The sequence below is a fragment of the Triticum aestivum genome, chromosome 5B (genome assembly GCF_018294505.1).
Source record: "Triticum aestivum cultivar Chinese Spring chromosome 5B, IWGSC CS RefSeq v2.1, whole genome shotgun sequence".
Classification (NCBI taxonomy): Eukaryota; Viridiplantae; Streptophyta; class Magnoliopsida; order Poales; family Poaceae; genus Triticum; species Triticum aestivum.
The window spans coordinates 138,925,929-138,945,483 of NC_057807.1; the positions used below are offsets into that span (position 1 = coordinate 138,925,929).

General features: G+C 43.0%; 1 long non-coding RNA gene and 1 pseudogene across 8 annotated transcripts; one reads left to right on the forward strand and one right to left on the reverse strand.

Annotated features, from left to right (window-relative positions):
- Positions 1-210: 210 nt before the first annotated feature.
- Positions 211-9,059, forward strand: LOC123110839 (uncharacterized). 8 transcript variants are annotated; one of them, XR_006453735.1, is made up of 12 exons: positions 211-707; positions 840-981; positions 1,079-1,174; positions 1,270-1,930; positions 2,125-2,255; positions 2,764-2,882; positions 5,521-6,733; positions 6,819-6,913; positions 7,441-7,481; positions 7,575-7,709; positions 8,009-8,164; positions 8,716-9,059. It is a non-coding gene; the product is annotated as an uncharacterized lncRNA (long non-coding RNA). The 8 variants fall into 8 exon arrangements; XR_006453733.1 differs by lacking the exon at positions 8,009-8,164 and having other exon boundaries at positions 212-707; XR_006453734.1 differs by lacking the exon at positions 7,441-7,481 and having other exon boundaries at positions 212-707.
- A 3,377-nt stretch (positions 9,060-12,436) lies between these two features.
- Positions 12,437-19,036, reverse strand: LOC123110840 (peroxidase 24-like; annotated as a pseudogene).
- Between the last annotated feature and the right edge of the window lie 519 nt (positions 19,037-19,555).

Below are 19,555 nucleotides of genomic sequence, written 5' to 3' on the forward strand. Positions count from 1 at the left end.
ACGCCTGGGTCCGGTCATGTGGTGAATCGACGGAGAGGCTAGCAGCCTCCCCAGGCCATCCACGCGAGCAGTATCTATGAAAAGCGTTCATTTTCACCTTGAGCGAAAGAAAGTCCATGACGCCTGGGTCCGGTCATGTGGTGAATCGATGGAGAGAAAAAGTGAGCAAGCAGCGCTACAAAAGGTAGAGATGCCCATACGTGACCTAACACGCGTCTCCCCTGCCCCTCCTCCTCCTCCTCTCCTGCCGCCGCCGCCTCCTCCTCTCCTTTCCTCGATGTCGCCAGGGCCTCACCCTCACTGGCTGCGGTGATGGCGGCGGGGCGGAGCTCTTGGCGGGCCAGAGTCCTCTCCCGCGTCCGTCCCGGTGGGGCTGGTGACCTGCAGCCAAAGGGTGACGACGGCTAGGAGAGAGAGATGAGAGGGAGAGAGAAGACAAGGAGAGGAGGGAGAAAGAGTGGGGAAAGAGGAGTTGCAGGTGCGCTGGCTGGTGGGAGAGGGACAAAGGGTCATTGACCGCCGGCGAGGTCGGGCGGGGCCTGGCGGTTGGTTCCAGATCCAGCGCAGGTCGCCCCCATGGGTGAGCAATGGAGGAGGGGTCTTGAAGGTTGGTGGATGAGCAGGGGAGGCCGACAGCTTGGGGGAGGACCAGAGGAGTAGCGAACAGCAGCAACTCGTTTCTCAACTTCCTCCAGAATCTTGCCGAGGTGCTCCTCTTTCTTTGCCTCTTCTCTTTTCTCTGTAGTTTGTTTGGGGCTTATTTGTCCTCTCCTGTTTGATGATGCGTTCATGAGCTAATTTGTTTTTATGATGGTTCCAATTTTATTTCTATCTCGCAGGATTTTATTGCAACAACAGGGTTCTGGCTATTTTTGTTTTCAGAATTTGTCAAAGAAATTCTGCTTAGGCGCTTTGACCTGGCCAGTGATCTCGTCTCACATTGCGGTTTTGAAACTTGTCAATGAAATTCTGGTCAATCAGGTAAAGCTTTTGTTTGTACCATTTGTCGTTAGAATATTAGGCACTTGACTGGACGTTGTATACCAAGTAGTTTATCAATTTTCTTGCTGGCCTTCAGTCTCCGCCATCATGTAACCCACCTGGTCGAGCCCCCACCCTGGCGGTTGCATGCAGAGGAGGAGAGGTCGAGGATGGCTCCCATAGCATGTCACAGGTGAGATCTTCTTCACCATTTACTCATCTTCGCATGGTAGCCTGAACTCACCTCCTAATTCATGGCTTCCTATTTGTTTGTTCTTATGCGGGTAGGGTTAGCGAGGAGGAGGTTGTCCTCAAAGAGGTAGTGTCGTGTCTTGGCGGCCACCTCTCCTCATCTCCTCCTAACAAGTGCAGGCTCGATGGTTCATGGCGTCCTCGCCGTCATGGTTTGGCTACTGCTTGGCCTGACTCTACTTGTGCTGCTACTATGTGCTACTATATGTTGTTGGTTGCCTCCTTAGTTGGTTATTTGTGAATCTGAAAACACTTTCTGAGAAGCAAGGATTGAAGAGAAGGCTATGCGCCAATGAGAAGAGCTTCATTTTCAGATTTTTTTAAGAATTGCTGAAGACCATGTCATATGTTCAGTCACTAACATTCCCTCTATGGTGTACGCACTTGTTGTTCGTTTCATTGGAGGGAGAGGAAGACTCTTTGTGAGAATCAAGTATTGAAGAGAAGGCTTATGAGCCAATGAGAAAACCTGAACTTTAGTTTTTTATTTAAGAACCGATGAAGGGCACGTCATATGTTCAGTTCCTTACATTTTCTCTATGATGTATGTACCTGCTGTTCATGGCATCCGAGGGAGAGGACAACAAGAGTAAGAAAGCCTTGCGGCGTGAAGGCAGTAGCACGCAGCACCAAGTCAAGCGCATTGGCCTCGATGGCAAGAGACCAGTACCATCAGGTTCGCTTGACTGCTTGCTAGGTTAGTAGTTCATCTCTTATTTTTTTTTATTTAGGAAATATAAGGTGCACATATAGAAGAGTCCGTACTTGGCATCCTTTTCTTTTTAGTTTTTGCAATCCATGGCAAAGGGTGTTATATATTTTCATAATTCTTACCACTTATTTTTCAGCAGCATAGATTTAAATGTAGTAACACGTGTTTATACTTTGCAGCCCAGCATTGAACAGTACCCTTTAAAAAAGCTACATGGTGGACGCTATTTGTCATATTTTGACCGATGAATCTGTTTGAATAGATTATACAGGATTGATGTAATTATCAGATGATTGCAGTCTACCCCAGGGTGAGTTTATCCTTTTGGTTTATGCAAAAATGCTTATTTGGCTTCGTGTGTAACATGATTTTTCAGTATCTAATATTTGTTCTGTCCAACATGAGTACACGAGAAAGAAGTGCTACTGCTACATTACTCCTGCTTGCGAAGGGAAAAGGGAGTTCCATTGTAAAATGAGATGCCATGTATTGAGGGCTAGACTGTTCATGGAAAAGATTAATTTGTTATGGTGAAGCCAAAGCTTTAGTGTTTGGGTCATTGGGTGTCATCTTTGTTAACTTATTATCAAGCATATCAACTATGTATTTTGTCCCACATGAATGATTGAGAAAAACTCTGCTTTTTACGACATGATGACTCACTTATTGTCATGTCTAAATATTTGAATTTAATGTTGATGTTTTGCCCGTGGATGCCAAAACATCACAGTTTGCCTGATAGAGTGATTTCCATTATAAGATGAAGCTCCTTCCATCAATTAGATAGCTTTTATTATTTTGATTTTTCTATTTTGTAGATACATATTGGTTATTTGGATGCTCTCATTTAAAGATTTGCAAGATCAATGAGGATTCGGGCTGCGGGGAGGGGTCTGGTGATAGGAAACATGGGTCCAAGAAGAAATCAAAGAGCATGGTGAGTTGTTCTCCCTTTTCAAATTTAAAACCTAGACTATAATCGGTTAATTGTAATTTGGTAATATGATTAGGATAGCATAATATTTTGCTACTATCTGTAGAAGTGCATGCCCTAGCCAATGCAACCAAAAGACCGATCTGATGGAAGAGACTATGCAACACATTATACGTCAACACTCCCCCTCACGTGTGGCTCCCTCATGCCTAAACGTGGACCGAAAGTGGGCTGCAATTTAATTGCGTCAGCCGGGTCTTGAACTCAAGACCTCTTGGCTCCGATACCATGTAGAAGTGCATGCTCTAGCCAATGCAACCAAAAGACCGATCTGAGGGAGAGGGCCGGACATTATACTCCAACACTCCTCCTCACGTCTATGCTCCTTTGGAGCTATATGACGTGGGCAGCAGAAGCGGGGGCAGGCCACATTTATTTATTGCGTTTACTGGGTTTTGAACCCTGAACCTTTTGGTTGTAAGTTTATGCACCTAACCAGTTCACCCATCAGACCGATCTTATGGTTGCATTGGCTAGAGCATGCACTTCTACATGGTATCAGAGCCAAGAGGTCTTGAGTTCAAGACCCTACCAACGCAGTATTAAATAAAATGATTTTGCGGCCTACATCGATCCCACGTCTAAGGACTAAAATAGCCTAGATGTGAGGGGGAGTGTTGAAATATATTGCCCACCTCACTCCATCAGTTCGGACTTTTGGATGAGTTGGCTGGAGCATGAATTCAATACTATCTTGCTAATAGCTTCGCGAGGTAATTCTGTCAGCTATATATGTGTCTGTTTTTTACTGTAGTGAGATCACTTATTTTAGTTTAAAAATAGAAACATGAAGTGTGGTTATAAGAATCTAATAGCAGATGTTCTTAGCATGAACAAGCTCTGTAATTTACCTACTAACTAATAGCACAATCGAATCCTTCCTGAGCTTCGTCTGTCATCATGACTTGACATGCCCGGTTTTACTTTATAAAGAGTAGTATGTGGTGCTCTAACATTCAACTGTGTTCTTGAATTGGGAATTATGTTTATAGTAGTTAAAGTGCTTGTGTGTTGGTCTGATGTATATAAGTGAAAGGAAATGAAAAACGGATGGAGGAAGGGAACTTCTTGCTTTTCTTTTTCTTTTGTTTCTCTGTTTGATAATTACTCCCTACGATGGGAAGGTTTGGGAATAGAAACGTCCTACTCTTTGATCCCTTTTAGTGTGAACGGCTCGACGGCAAGCGCGGCGGTCTGCTCCTCGCTCTATTGGTTGTGTCTCTGCCTTCCCCGTGCACTGCGCCACACGCGTGTTTGTGGCTTGCGTGCTGCTACTGCTGTGTTTATGGTGTGTTGGCTTGATGTGTGTGTGTGTGCACGCACTAGCTAGGCGAGGATCACTGGCTCACTGCTCTCTCTAGCTTCTTAGGGAAAAAATATTGCATCTGGTCTGTATCATGCTAGCATCTTTCCAGGCAGGTAGATGTTTCCAAGATCAAGAGAGAAAAGGTTCTTGCATGTATAGACTTTTAGATGGCACATGACCAGAAGTCTTTCCTATGAAAATCATGTGGCCTTGTGATGCCCTGACCCTTTTCTTCAGAAATTTGTGATGTGTTTATGCATGTCTGTGTTGTGATGTGCATAGGAGCATGATTTGTCCTGCCACTTTATGCATTAGCACACCTATAATACAGGTCTTGAGTCTACAAAGTGTCCTATACATTGTGTGTGTGTGTGTGTGTGTGTGAAGTGTCAGTGCTTCTATGTAGGAAGTCTAATAGGGTGGGTTTCGATTTCTTTTGCCTTTCTGATCAGCACAATGGACCCAGAATACGTGTAAGCTTTGTCCTGATGAGGGAGCTGACTGTGTGCGTCATCAGTTTATCACTATCAGCTCGATCTTTGAAGCCATCCAACGCTCAACTTTAGTGACTGGTGTAGCGGTCCAGGATTTTATCCTAAACTGCTATTAAACTCACAAGAGGGGGTATTTTAATAACAAAAGAACTCTAGCCATGCTTTTTGATATACTGCATATATGGATGTTGTACTAGCAATTCCTATATTTTAGCTATTGCGTACCAGAAAATTGAATTGGATATGTCTGCATAAATATGATGTATTAAAATATGTTTTGAGGGATTTGTTCATTTCCAAAACTAAGTTGGATGAGCTTAAAGCACTTATTCACCAGTACAAGTTAAATATGCTTTTAAATATTTAAATACATGTATTTGTTTAGAGTACATCATCTTTTATTTCTAAACAGCAATACTGAATATGTTCACTCCTATGGCTACAGTACAAGTTAAACCATCCCAACTCTATAGCAGTACTACTCCAAACAGAACTGGAATGATTATATTTATTTTATGGATTTTACAAATTCAGCAGGTCAGCATTTTTCTGTGATTTTCTTGATAAATCAAATATTAGAGTGTACTCAGCCACAACTTGACTTAGCCTAATATGTTGATTTCTGAACTTGGTAGATTAAATCACCCAGGAAAGCTACGTGTGTGCAAGCTAGCTAGACAAGCACACAAGCAAACTGATGGATTGATTGCTGGTTTGATGAACAGTAGAGTTAAACATAATATAGTACTCTCTATAACAAAAGGCTCTCTTTTCTCTCCAGTACAGGCAGCCCACGAGCAGCAGCAAGCAGAGCAATAGCGAGCAGCCAACAAACAACAACAGCAAACATCAGAAGTAGCAGCGGCAAGCAGCAGTACGCAGCAAAAGCGAGCAACAACAATCTCCTGGCCTAATCATATTGGTCCGGACCAAAATGGTCTCAGGAGGCAGCGCTACAACCATCTCCAGCGACGGCAAGAATGAGAAACAACAATGTTGACAAAGAAAAGAAAGCACGAGAAGGCAGGGGTGGCTTCTCACCTTGCTGTTCGTGGCGAGGCCGGAAGACACGGGACGGACGACAGCGAATTCAGGACGTTAGCAATGGCAGTCAACGTCGAGGAAGTAGGAGAGACCCGTGGCTTCAAATCCTTGGTCCAGAGGAGACGCGGAGCCCGTCACGGTCCCTACAGTTGCTCGGGGAGGATGACGACCGCGGCGGCGTCGCAACGGCGGCTAACGGAACAGAGGAAGGCGACCTCGGTCCATAAGTTTGCTGCATGCTCGGTGTCCAGGAATCGCATCAGAACGACGGCCGGAGCTGAACAGAATTAGGGAAACTACCTAGCATCAAGGACTCACTGGAAAAATGAGGCGATTCACGGCGGCGTCCAGCAGACCTGCATGTTGGACCCTGGGGCGTGGACGTCAAGCCGGACCGAGGGCTGGTGGATCCCGCCGGTTCCTATGGCTGGAGTTGCTGCGGCGAGCGGCGGCGTCCCCAGCAAGCCCGACCAGTAAGGCCTCGTTTGGTTGCATGGGATCCCGGAGGGAACCCCGCTTATTCCCCGGGCGGTAAAAGCACGGGCCAGATCAAGCCGGGGAAATCGAGCGCGACGTTTGGACGGATTCGTTGGGGGGGCATCCCTGCCCTACCCGCGTCGTTTCCCCGGGGAAACGTTCCACGCCTCTAGGGGTCGGGGAGAGAAGCCACGGCTCGAGCGAGACCGAGAGCGCAGCGACCGAAAGGCGGCGAGCCGGCGACGGCCAAGATCCAGTCCTCCTCCTCCGAGTTTCCCCGGCAGCGACCGGAGAGACGGACCGCCCCCTCCCTCCGGTGCTCCGCCTCCATGCTCCGTCCACCAGCGACCGCAACGTCCGTGGTCGTCGCGCTCCTCCTTCCCCAGATCTCCCCTCCTCCTCGAAGTTCCTGTCCCCTCCGGTGACGGCAACGGCGGCGGTTCCGCGGTCAATTTCCACCTACTTCGACCAAGGTTAGCCCCCCTCCTCTTCCACCTCATTTTTTTTCTCCCGTCCATCCACTCACCGTCCATGCACTGATGGCTGAACTTTTTTTAGGGAAACTGATGCCAGAACTTGCTGGTCCAGATCCAAGAACCCGAGCCTTCTCTTCTAAATAATTTCACATGGCGTAGACAAAATTTACTTCATTGGTTAGTAAGAATCCATCTCATTTATTCCTGTGTTGTTCCTTTCTGAAAGGGGAAAAATCGTAAGTCGGAGTAAATTACTATACTAATCAAGGCAACTAATTCATACAAGGGCACCAATGCACAAGCGGTGCCAATGTCAGAGTGTACTTATTTCAGAGATGATTGGAGCAACCGTTGATCGGTTCAGCAGCAGTTGACATCTAATCAAATCACAGTTAATAGACTAGTAGGCAAAAATATTGGAGACCTAGTGTAAGATCAATTCATTAGGAGCATGATGGTATGGACAATTATCAGATAGTATCATAATGCATGGTTGTATCATAATTAATACACTATAATCATGCATTTCACTTACATGCACACAAAGAGCTCCGCAACTAGTAGCATTTTAGAAAGACTAAATTCATATAATGATCCGTATATAATTGCCTATAATTTGCATTCCGGTACATGTTGGCTCATATTTTTCTCGGATCATATATTCATCACAACACTAACACACGTCTTGCGTTTTCTTATTCCAGAGGCTGGCTAGGTGTTGTTTTTGTGTTTCCGTGGTGCAGATGTGTGTTGCCTTTCCTACAGTCTGTTTTCGTGCATTTTCACGCAAACTTTTGTGTCCTGAACTGACAAGTATTCGATTGTGTGCCAAATGCAGGTGCTCTGAGCCTCTGACATTAGCAAATGATTTGCTTTATCCGAAAACGCTAGGCGGTGGCGGCGGCGTTGTGTTCAGTGGCTAAGTGCCTTTTGGTTCTTTGGTCATTGAAAAGATTTCACCTAATGAAGAAAGGTATGTGAAAGTCATCCCTGGATGCCTTCTTAGTTTGTCACACAATCATAAGATGTGATGTGAAGAAGCTTAAATTTATCTGTTGGTATAAATTGATTGACTAGTCAGCAAGAGATGTGGTTGCCTGGTTGGTGATATTATTCCTTCTGGCTGTCTAGTTAGACGGCATTGACTCATAGACCTTGATTAAGCAAGAAACACAACGCATGGATATAGTACTGCCAGCTTGCCAAGTGCCAATTAGTAACAGCAAAAGTTTTACACCGATGTTAATTTTCCTTTCTTGCAAATAACTGCAGGGTCTTGCTTAAGCAAGAGAAAGTACTGCCAAGTATCAACTAGCTAGTTACAGATTCACTCATCAGGGAAGTAACTTGTAACAGCAGTGGAGTGTGGGCACGTGCCATATATCTATTAGTAATTTGGTACTTACATCGTGCTTGTGCTAGCTCCAGGTTTGAATCTTCCTTAGTACACTATTTTTAGAAGTGATGCTTACTGTTGGATAGGGTCTTCTTCTGAAGAACAATAACAATTTTTTATATTTGTTACAGAAGTTCTGCTATGCATTCATTTACACTTACGACACTGCTGGAGAATACATTGTTTGTCAATTGTTTGTTTGGCTGCTTTACGTCCTTTTATAGATAGAGGCCTTTACTTCTCCGCACTAAAAAATCCATGTTTGTTTTGTCCTTACTTTTCCCATTATACATTTTTTGTCCCCATTTTTACTAATTTTGGAATTATATATTGGCGGGAAGCTTCACAATAAAGATATATTGCTTATCATCTTCCATTCTCCCGTCTTAAGTTATTTAGTAATTATTACTGAAATGTACGACACTAACCTGAAACAGAAGTTAGTATTTTGGCTCTTATCTTTTTTCTCAACAAGTTCTGCTGATTGTTATTAAAAATCTAAGCTATAGTCATCATGTGTTCATGTAATTGTTACAATTCTCAGTTGGATACATGGTGCTAACTTTCTTACTTTTTTTTGTAGTTCAACGAACATCGAGTTGTGGTACTTGATGTCGATGCGGAGTGGCGAAAAGACCTGAATAGGACTAGTGATTTTCACCTTGCAACTCAATCCTATTCGAAAGTGTGTATGCCTTGGACATGTGATAATTCAGAACCTTCTGTAGTGAACAAACTTAAATAATGGTGCATCAATGCCAATTGTATTGATTGCTTTTATGTTGGCACACGAAAAACGGTTTAGGTCAACGCTTGATTGCAATGAAATGCAAAGCGATGGATATTTGAACCTTGGTGAGGTGATGGATATCAGTTGTATTTTTTTTGATGAAATTATAGTTTACATGAATTCTGAAGTTTTTTGTATGCGTCTATTGTTTTTGAAAAATTATTTGTGAAATTTTTATCTTTGATCTTTTCTTTATCATCTTTGATCTGTTGTGTTATATCTGTATGCTGTATTTGAGGGGTTTCCTTCCCACCCTTGTTGCCATTTGGGCACATGGGGTAGTGGGAACATTTCCCTCCGTGGTGGGAGGATTTCGTATGCACAGGAAGATCTCTCCTAGGGGCCTATTTCCCTGGATTTTTTCTCCCCAACAACCAAATGAGGCCTAAGGGGATCTAGCAGGAAGAGGAAATGGATTGAGGAGGCAGGTAGTGGAGTGGAGTATAGGACTAAAATGTGAAGGGGTAGGGAGTTGCGGGCGCGTGCCCCGCGAGCTGGCACTGCCAGCCTGACTGGTGGATTTATAGGAGGGACCCATTGGTCTGTAGGAATGGAAGAGGTTGAAAGAAAAATAAATAAATAAAATAAATGAAAATGGCTGGAATATCTCTTCCTCCTCTACTCCCTCATAATATTCTCAGGATTAATTTCAGTGCTCAAAAAATATCTTGAAATTTTTTGACAGATGCTACTACTTATATAATATAACTATATGTGAAAATGTCCAAGAGTTTTCGGGAGTATTTGACTGCCCTTTTGCAGATTTGAATTCGAATATGCCCACCTTTGGGTTTGAACTGTAAGCCGGTGATATGAAATTTCAAGATTATGAATTTTTTACTGGATTTGTAAATAACATATAACTCTGAGATATAATATGGAGTATGACTTAGACGTGTCATACTATTTTTTTGTGCAGATAACTCTTGGTTTGGATCATTTTTTGTGCCATTTGACGCAATGGTTATCTATGTTACAATGTCTTTAGTACATTTGATCGTGTCGTTCATGTGTATAGCTACTTAGATCTCTATTTGAACCTACCAATGGTTTAATCCATTAAATTTTTACGGTAAGCAAGTATTTGCATTTGGTTCTAGGTTTGAATTGGGCTATCATGCTACCATATACTGTAATATATATATATATATATATATATATATATATATATATATATATATATATATATATATATATCACTATGTATGAACATGCTACTAAGTATCTATTTTTTTATGCTTAAAAAAATTATTTATAGTTTACAACAAATCTTATTTGCATGATTTAAATCCTTGGTTTGCTCTCGCTTTTTGTGTCAGAGGCGCAACGGGCCATGCTATGTAAGTCATTTTCAATACCGATGGCACGTGCAGCGATCAATCTACCTAATATTCATCACTACTCATCACGAGTTAAATGCCTAATATTCATCACTACTCTATATGATGCATTTCTACCTATGTAGATTGCTGGATAAATACAATGTAAATAAGCTATGTAAATTGATCCCATGTCTTTCTTATAACACTATGTATCAACTCCATACCTAAATACCTATTTTCTCATGATCTAATCGGTATCTAAATATTCTAACGTACATGGTTTGAATGCTTAGTTTGCCCTCGCCCTTTTCACTATTTAAAGCATCAATTGCTCAACAAGAACACCAAATGTGCTGATTACAACACATAAAAATGAGGAAAAGGCATGCCCTGCTTTTTGCCGTCCATCTTTCGCTCAGGAGCTAACATGATGTGTTCTAAGAGCAACAATATGGTGCATGTCTATAAGAAATGAATCCAGTATACATTCCAAGCGTTTTCAGAGAAATAACTGAGAATGTAGCAAAAAATGTATTACACAAGGACAATCACACGTACACTCAATATATGCATGAATATTTTTATACACACTCTAGCAGTACTTACCTTGCTCTCGTCCCTTGCGCCATTGGCGCAACGGGTCATCTAGTATACCATAAATGTAACAGCTTGTGGTTCCTCTCTTCCCGAAGTTCGACTTTATATCAAAACAAAAGAACAGCGGTAATATGTGGGGCAAGATGGATATGAGCGGTTGTCGGGCTATGAAAATAATTTATGAATGGCCAATCAACATAGCATAGTTAACGGAAAAAAAATCTGAAAAATGGTTTGGAATGTCATGCATATAAAGCAAAAGTCTGCAATGTAGAAGTAAATTCACCATAGCTCGGTTTGATAAACTATAAAGATTGTTGGTGAGGAATTTATAACACATTTCTTATAAATTTTTTGTTAATTTTTACGAATATTTATAGATTATTACTGATAAAAGAGGCATGCCTCTTTTAGTAACCTATAATCTGGATGGTCTCTCGTTCAAGTATAGCTAATAAGTTTGAGTCGATTTAATACGATTGTTCATCTAAAGTTATATTCTCAAAGTTGTTTTTGGACTATCGTTAAACTTAACGATGTCCTAAGATCCGGAAAACATGATCACCAACAACACTTGACCCTAGTCTTAGAGGTGAGATTATGAATCATATTTTACCGTTTATTATTTCACACATGCTTATGATTTTTTCACTGAATCGCACATTCCATGATGATAGCAGTTATAACATAGAATATAAACTCTTAATTATAAACATGAAGATACAATAATACAATATTTCCAACAGTAAGAGCTGGGACAACTTGTGTGTGACAAAAATGTTACTCACAAATACTCTCTTCCGCTCTTCGTTGAGATGATAACTATTTGGGATGCTTACATAGAAAGTGGTACACTACCTTGCGTGTCTTGCAAACCATCAGCAGGCACTAGGGTTCCCTGCCTCCCATCAGCGCCGCCGATGATCGTCCTTCGCCTGCCGTTTCTTTAGGGCCATGGAGGTGTGATGGGTCCCGGCCTTTGTCGGTGGGAGATCTCCGTGTGTAGGTGTTTTTCCCGAGTTTAGTTACAGTTTGTGTCCTATTTTGGAAGACAAGGCGGTATGTTCCCTGAAGGTGGAATAAGGTTCTTCTAGCCTAGCTCTTATCCCGGCGATGCGTCTAGCATTGTCGGAAGACGTGTGAAGTTGTGTCTCTGACGGATCTCGCGGGGTTCGGTTAGTGGTTGTCCTCGTTGGATCCACTTGGATCTTGTCTTAGTTCATGTGCATTCATGTGTCTACATGTTGGATGCTTCCAATCTACCCTTCTCATCATCGGAGACAATTGTTGTTCCGGTGTGCTGGTCCTACGAGGTCTTAGTACGACGATTTCCCAACAATCTACTATAACAAGGTTTGTTCAACTCCGATGAGGGAGGGGCGATGACGGTAGTGCATCTTTGGTTCGCTTCAATGCTTGTAATTGTTGCTCGGTGGCCTGAATATAATTTTTGTTACTTTTGATGTTCTTTATACTACTTTGACAATTAAAGAATAAATTGGAAGTTTTCCTCTGAAAAAAATGCATCCTTTGTGGAAAACAATCGAATGGCCGGAGCGTTCATTAGATACAATATAAGATCTGGAAAAAATGAATGCCAGAAAATGATATCTTTATTTACTTGAAATACGTAACCACCCAAGGAAAATCTCATTTCTCTTTTCAACTCATCCACAAATTATGCAACTCGAAACCACAAAAATAAATAAATTATGCAACCCAATAATCCATAGCCGGCCTAGTCTTCGTGTTCGACAATAGCCGGCCTGATTATTCTTTTTTTTTTTGAGGATGCCGGCCTGATCATTCATTACGGCTCCCCTCATGTCAACACCAAGGATATAAACACAAACAAACTAATCATAACTAATTAGCACCAAAACATCACAGCGTATATGTAGTTATGTACCAATGAATCAGTTCATGAGTTGACGGCCCTGCAGTTTCTCCTGATCTCTCCTTGCCCGCCGGTGAGCACGCCGACGCGGCCCATCTTGCGCACGGCGTTCTTGAACTCCTGCAGGAAGTAGCCTTCCTTGGTCAGCGCGTGGATCATGCCGGCGGCGCGGCGGTCGGCAGCAGTGCGGCGTCGGAGCGGAACAGGCCACGGCCGAGCTTGAGGTTGACGTAGTAGTGGGAGTCGAACCGGGCAGGGCTGCCGGGGTCCATAGGCACGGCGGTGACGTTGTTGGAGGGCGACCCACACGCGGCGCGCAGCTGAGTGGCGTAGGCGGCGTTGAGGGTCGGGTCGGTGGCGGGGGCAACACCGGTGGTGGTGGAGCTGAAGAGGCGGCTGCCGAAGAGGTTGCAGTGGCCGACGCCGATGGTGTGCGCGCCTGCATGCATGGCAACATATATAGGAGTTAATTAAAGAGTTTTGCCACTAAAAATTAGACATGCAGTTTCTCCGTGAACAGTGAAATGTAAACAAAAAATTGTAAACAAAATCCAAAAAATCTGATTTTTTTTTGTTGTGACAAACATTGTTGAGTGTTTCAGCTGTGTGGAAAGTTTCATGACAGAAAAGCAATCCTACTTAAAATAAAACAAAATCAATGCTCTAAAAATGTTTTTTGAAAATATTTTGGAGAACATCTCTTTTTTTGTGTCTGGACTTCCATGAATGTCATTCCACCATGAAACTTTGGATGCAAGTGAAACATTCTACAAAGTTTGTCGCAAAAAATCAGATTTTTTTAATTTTATTTTTTAAATTTTCTTAATATTTTCTTGCATTTTACTGCTGAAGAACACTTTCGAGTAAAATTTTACTATATTCAGTACATACACTTTTTAGGTGATTACATTTTTTTTTTGCGAGGAGGTGTTCTATATAGTGTTATTCGTGTATTCTTTACACTCACAAGTGTGCAGTACAATTGGTTCATCGAATTGTCGTAGTTTGACTCTAGCCAACGTAAAGAGGTTTTTAACGGCGGGGCTACGAAATGGTGAAAAATCAACCAACCATCCACTTTGATATTCATGCACCCCTTTAGTATATGCATGTATTCCAGCCCACTCATCTGTATCAAATGATTATATCAAATCTACGTAGGCCCCACACACACCTCATCTCTTCTTCGATCTCTCTCCTCACATGCATGCATGGCATGACTATGACAGCCCACTCTCTTCTCTCTCACACAACAAACCATCTCTTTTATTCCTCCTTGGATATTATAAATAAATTATATCCTTGAACTTGTAGCGTCAAAACCTTTTCAACAAGACCCATCTTGGATATATTTTAAACATGTTTAAATTTCGAAGGTTTAATACACTTATTTCACTCAATCTATTTCAATGTGTGACTCTGCTTATTTTAGTGTGTCGTGCCGATGATTGTGAGAATTAATTTAATTTGAAATGATTGAAATCTGTTTTTCTCAAATGAGTGAAATGTGTGGACTTATTTTCTTTAAATGAGTGAAACCAGTTTTTTGAAATGAGTGAAACATGTTTTTTGAACTGAGTGAATTATTTTTCTGAATTGACAGAAATCAGAGTTTGAAATAAGTGGATTCAGTCATTGAAATGGGTGGGTTCTAAAAATAAGTGAAATTGGAGTTCTTGAATAAGTGAAATTAGAGTTTTAAAATAATGAAATAATTTGGAATACCAGAATCAATTTTTGAAATGAGTGAAAAAAATTGATTTCATTCATTTGAAAAAAAATAGTTTCACTCATCTAAAAAACAGATTCACACATTAAAACCCACTTCCACTAACCTAAAAAGCAAATTAATTTAATTGAAATAACTAATTTCACTCATTTCAAACACCAAATTTGACTCATTCAAAAAGAGCAGATTTCAGTCTTCAAAAAAAATATTCCACTCTTTTCAATAAACTGATTTCACTAATTACAAAAATGAATTTTGTTCATTTAAAAAAATGATTTCACTCAAGTTCAAATATGTGAAACTGATATGAACCCTTCTGAGAGATAATATTTGATTATTTAAAAAAGATTAAGTGATATGTACAGTATAAGTGATGTCAGTTCTTCGTGTGCATTTCACACATTGATTGATTTGTTTCAAACTTTTGAACCAATAATTTTATTATAACTTGTTTTGAATACAAGTGAAACAATAAAATTTGTGAAATTGATTTTAAGTACGATTGAAATAGTAAGATTAAAACTAGTTCAAATCTATACGTGGTTGATCTTGTTGTGAAGATCTTCTCGCTACGAATTCAAATATATAAAATAATCAAAAATGATTTTTGATTCAAAAGATATCTATCAATCATCCAAAACTTCACAATTTTTTCGATAAAGGGTGCTTTTATTAACTCAAATGTAGCATCGAGCAGATACAAAACATGACGAGTAACACCCGGCCTCTGCACAACGGAGATGCACACAGCCAAACACCAAAAGTCTGACAAACAATGAAAATAACCGAGTCATCCAAAAATTCACAATGAAAGTGAATATAACTCTTGTTCATGGGGAGGTTTGAGAATATTTTGTCATGCATGCAACCGCTTCTTTCCCCCTATTAGACTCTCTCCCTCCTAACCGGCAAATGCTACGTGAAACAACTCCACCAATCCCCAAAACAACAACCCGGTTGATCTTTCCCAGTTACATAACCAACCGCTAGAAACACCAAATTCCTCTAGCCAAGTAAGAAGAACAATGATGGACTTTCTTGACTCAAGTAGTATTTGCATGGGTCCACTCTTTTCCATTGTGCGCTAGCTAGCACATGCTGTTCAGGTGGTGCAATCTATTATATGGTCCAAACAGCTCACTTTGTGGCATTTCACAATTGGGACTACTACGTCGCTACATCAATTAGGAGCAGTGTACTCTTGTTGGGACTACACTTCACTGAACTGTACGCCATAGATGAAGCCCTTAACCAATGATAGATATCAATGGCCAAATAGAATCCAATCTCTTGCGCCACAGCTGCTTGGATTTGATATGGTGTTGGTTAGGAGTGCTGGTAGTTGGTAGTTAATGGTAACCACCACTAAGGCATGCACTAACTAGAAGTACTGTCAAGTGCATCACATGTAGCTGTGCCAGCTGCATTAATTCACGCGCATGCATGACATGCATCTCGCCTCCTTTGGTAGATGGTACTCCCTCCGTTCCGAAATAATTGTCTTTCTAGGCATTTTAAATGTACTCAACATACGGATGTATGTAGACATATTTTAGAGTGTAGATTCACTCATTTTGCTCTGTATGTAGTCACTTATTGAAATCTCTAGAAAGACAAATATTTAGGAACAGAGGGAGTACGTGGTAGTACTAGATAGATCAAGTGATAATTCCTCGATGAGACACTGCCCACTTAGTTTTGCTGCCTGATTGAGCAGGGCACATGCATGCATGGATTACAACTCAGTGCTGGCCTTTTAGTGGAAAGGGCAAAACTTAGATCGAGTTTGCTTTTGACTTGGCCATGACAAACGGATTTTCTGACAACCATGAGCATTATTGCCATGCAAGCATATTGTTGTTGTTGTTGTTTCCTTTTAGATTTCTTAGTAAGGCTCAAAATAGGCTTCTTCCAGAAGTCAGCTGTTTGTTAATTATTGATGAATGATATGACCTATTTTTAGGATTTTTGGAAGTGCATTGATATAATTAATCCTAGGTATGTTAGCTGTTCATATTACCTTGTATGACTTGCTTTGTCCTACTTAGTTTTATCTAAAGTCAGGCGATAGCCTTCTCCTTTAAAAAGGGTATATAGGAGTACATTACTAGTAACTAGTCTTATTTTTTAGCTCGAAAGGGCCGTATGGCAGCTATCCTTGGGCTGCGTTTCTTTTGGCTACCTAGCTTATCGGCAACGGGCGGCCATGAATGGCCGGCGGACTCGACCATGCATCGACCGGCACGGTCGTCACATGCATGGACGCACGCAATGGCTACTTACCCGGTGGTTGCTCCGTCCCTTTCGATCGCTAACCACTTACCTACACTTGGCTCTGGTCTCTGGCCAACGTCCACCGACATGCGTGCATGTGCACCGTCTATTGCGGCGTGCATGCTCGCCACGCGGGCGCGCACTCGCCAACAAACAGGCGGACCCGTGCCCGCCGGTCCGCCGTCGACCCATCGGTGCATCGTCACTCATGCATGTCCATGCAATGGCTACCGGCCGGCCGGCCAGTCGCCGTCGCCCCGGTGTAGCCACTGTGCACTGTGGTCTGTGGCCACTCTCTCGTGCCCATCAGCGGGAGGTCACCGTCGCCCCGGTGTAGCGACTGTGCGGTGTGGCCTTCTCTCTCTCTCTTTTTTCCCCCCTTTTTTCGCAGAAACAGTGTCCTCAGATGTGACATCGGAGCGTAACTAAACACGTCGTTCGCTCGAATACTCTTTCGTCTCATATAATAACAGAAGAGAACGATCTTAGATTCTGACAACGCTCGAATACTATGTTTCTTTTTTTAGGGGAAAATACTATGTTTCTTTCGTCTAATAATAATAAAAGAGAACGGTCTTAGATACTGACAGTGCGGCGCACACGGCTCCATTTTTTGGCGCATGTGATCATTAGTACATTCACTAGTTTTCTTTTGGTTTAGCTAACGACCAATTGTCTTTAAAAAAAACTGTGATATAAGTTTCAAAAAAAACTGTGATATAGATGGCTTGTCATTTTGAAATGAATTTAATAACACTTACGTACATGTCAGTTGATAATGTAAATGAGTAGTTTTCCCTCCGCCCAAAAATAAGAAGAAAAAAGGGGGTGGGGGGGGGGGGGCTGATTTTAAGGGGCAAAATATATCCCAGCCCTCCTCAAAAGAATTTCTTCAAAAACTAGTCAAAGCTGCTCCGTCAGTAAAAATAAATGTCTTTAGTTTAGTACAACTTTATTTATTTTGGGACGGAGAAAGTACTAAAATTGTACTGCTTCCTCCGTCCTAAAATATGTGTCTTTTCGGACGGAGGGAGTAGTATCGATGAAGAGATTCTGTGTGGACAGTTATCGACCAGGCCATATGTATATGATTGTACTACCCCTTACAAAATAGGGTGTGGCTAGGCCTCGGTCGACTAAGACTTAACCAAGTCCCAGTCAAGTGATGTAGTATGTAAGAAAAAAGAAAAACTGATTTTTTTTCTTTTATAATCTTCATGCAAAATCAAAGAAAAATAACATCAACTGAGACATAACGAAGTCTCAGTCGACTGAGACTTATCAAAACTGTACAAAATATAAGCATATACTCTTGTTAAACTTAATGATGCTCCGCGCAAAGATAAACTTAACGATGTCGACTTGATATGTACGTACCCGAGAGAATGACGAGGTCCTTGACGTCGAGGCCCTTGCTGGCGAATTTGGCCTCGAGGGTGGGAAGTTATCCGACGGCGAGGGTATGTTGGACAGCGCCTCCGACGCGCTCGACACCACGCCGTCGCGCCGCCCGAGCTGCACGTCCCACAGGTCACGACCGAACTGCATATGCATGCAGCGCACGCGCGTCAACTCTTGCATATTCCATTTTGTTAATCAGCCGTACATGCATGCATACATTGTACTAGTACTACTTTAATTGACTGGTGCAAGCACGATCGACTGGCCGACCTGGAAGGAGATGGCGTCCCTTGCAGCGAGCGCGACGATGTCGGCGCAGGAGACGACGCCGGGGCAGACGGCCTCCAGCACGGCCTTGGCGGTGTCGATGATGTCGAAGCCGCCCAGCGACCCGTTCGGCCCGGCGTCCTTCTCCGCGGTGTTGCCCGCCGTCGAGTCGATCAGCAGCGACGCGTCGCACCCCTACGTACACGAATCAGCACGGCGTCCGTCAACCATGCGCGAACGCTACCGGTTGTGGCGTACGTACGTACCCTGACGAAACAGTCGTGGAAGAAGAGGCGGAGCAGCCTCGCGGGCAGCGCGGCGGGGTCGGCGGCGACGCGGGCCAGCACGATGTCGCGCACCACCGCCTCCGCCGCGGGGCAGCTGGGCCTATAGAAGTGCGCCTTCAGCAGCGCCGCCTCGCCTCCGCCGGCCAGCGCGCCGGCCAGCACGACCAACAGGAGCAGCGGCGACGGCGCTGGTCTGGCCATCGAGCTAGCTCTAGCGCACGTAGGATGACGCGAGTGATGGTCGCGAGGCGAGAGAGCGATGGATAGCGATCGGCAGGTGAGAATAATGGGAGCTCAGCTTATGGGTGTGTGGCAAAGGCTGTGTCCGTGTGCGCTTATTAAAGGCTTAAAGCCCGGCCACAGCGTGCGCCCGCCGGCATTCATCTCGGCCAGTGCGGTGAGGTCCCAAGTAGATATCGCAGCTCGGCTAGCCGTCCGATTGTCATCGACTACCGAACCGGTGACGATTTGCGTGGCGGACCTCGGTTGGGTGCACACGCGCGCCGTTCCAGCTAATGGGTAACAGCGAACCTCTAGCTACCTTACCAGCTCCAGTGCTCCGACCAACGGAATTAGTTGGCCGTCGCCAGTACAGAGACCTAATACACACAAGGCTACTGCCTAGCTAGTATAGTACACAAAACAATCTCTATGGACGTAATGGCTAGCCTACAAAACTGACGATCCGATGCACCAGATCCGAAGTGCAAGGGCAACTCCAACGGGGATCACCAAATGAACGGCATCGAATATCCACGGACACGTCAGGGCGTGCCCGTCACCTAAATTGCCCTCATTTGAAATGGATATAACACAAATACGGACATAATTCACACAAATATGGACGATATTTAGGCAG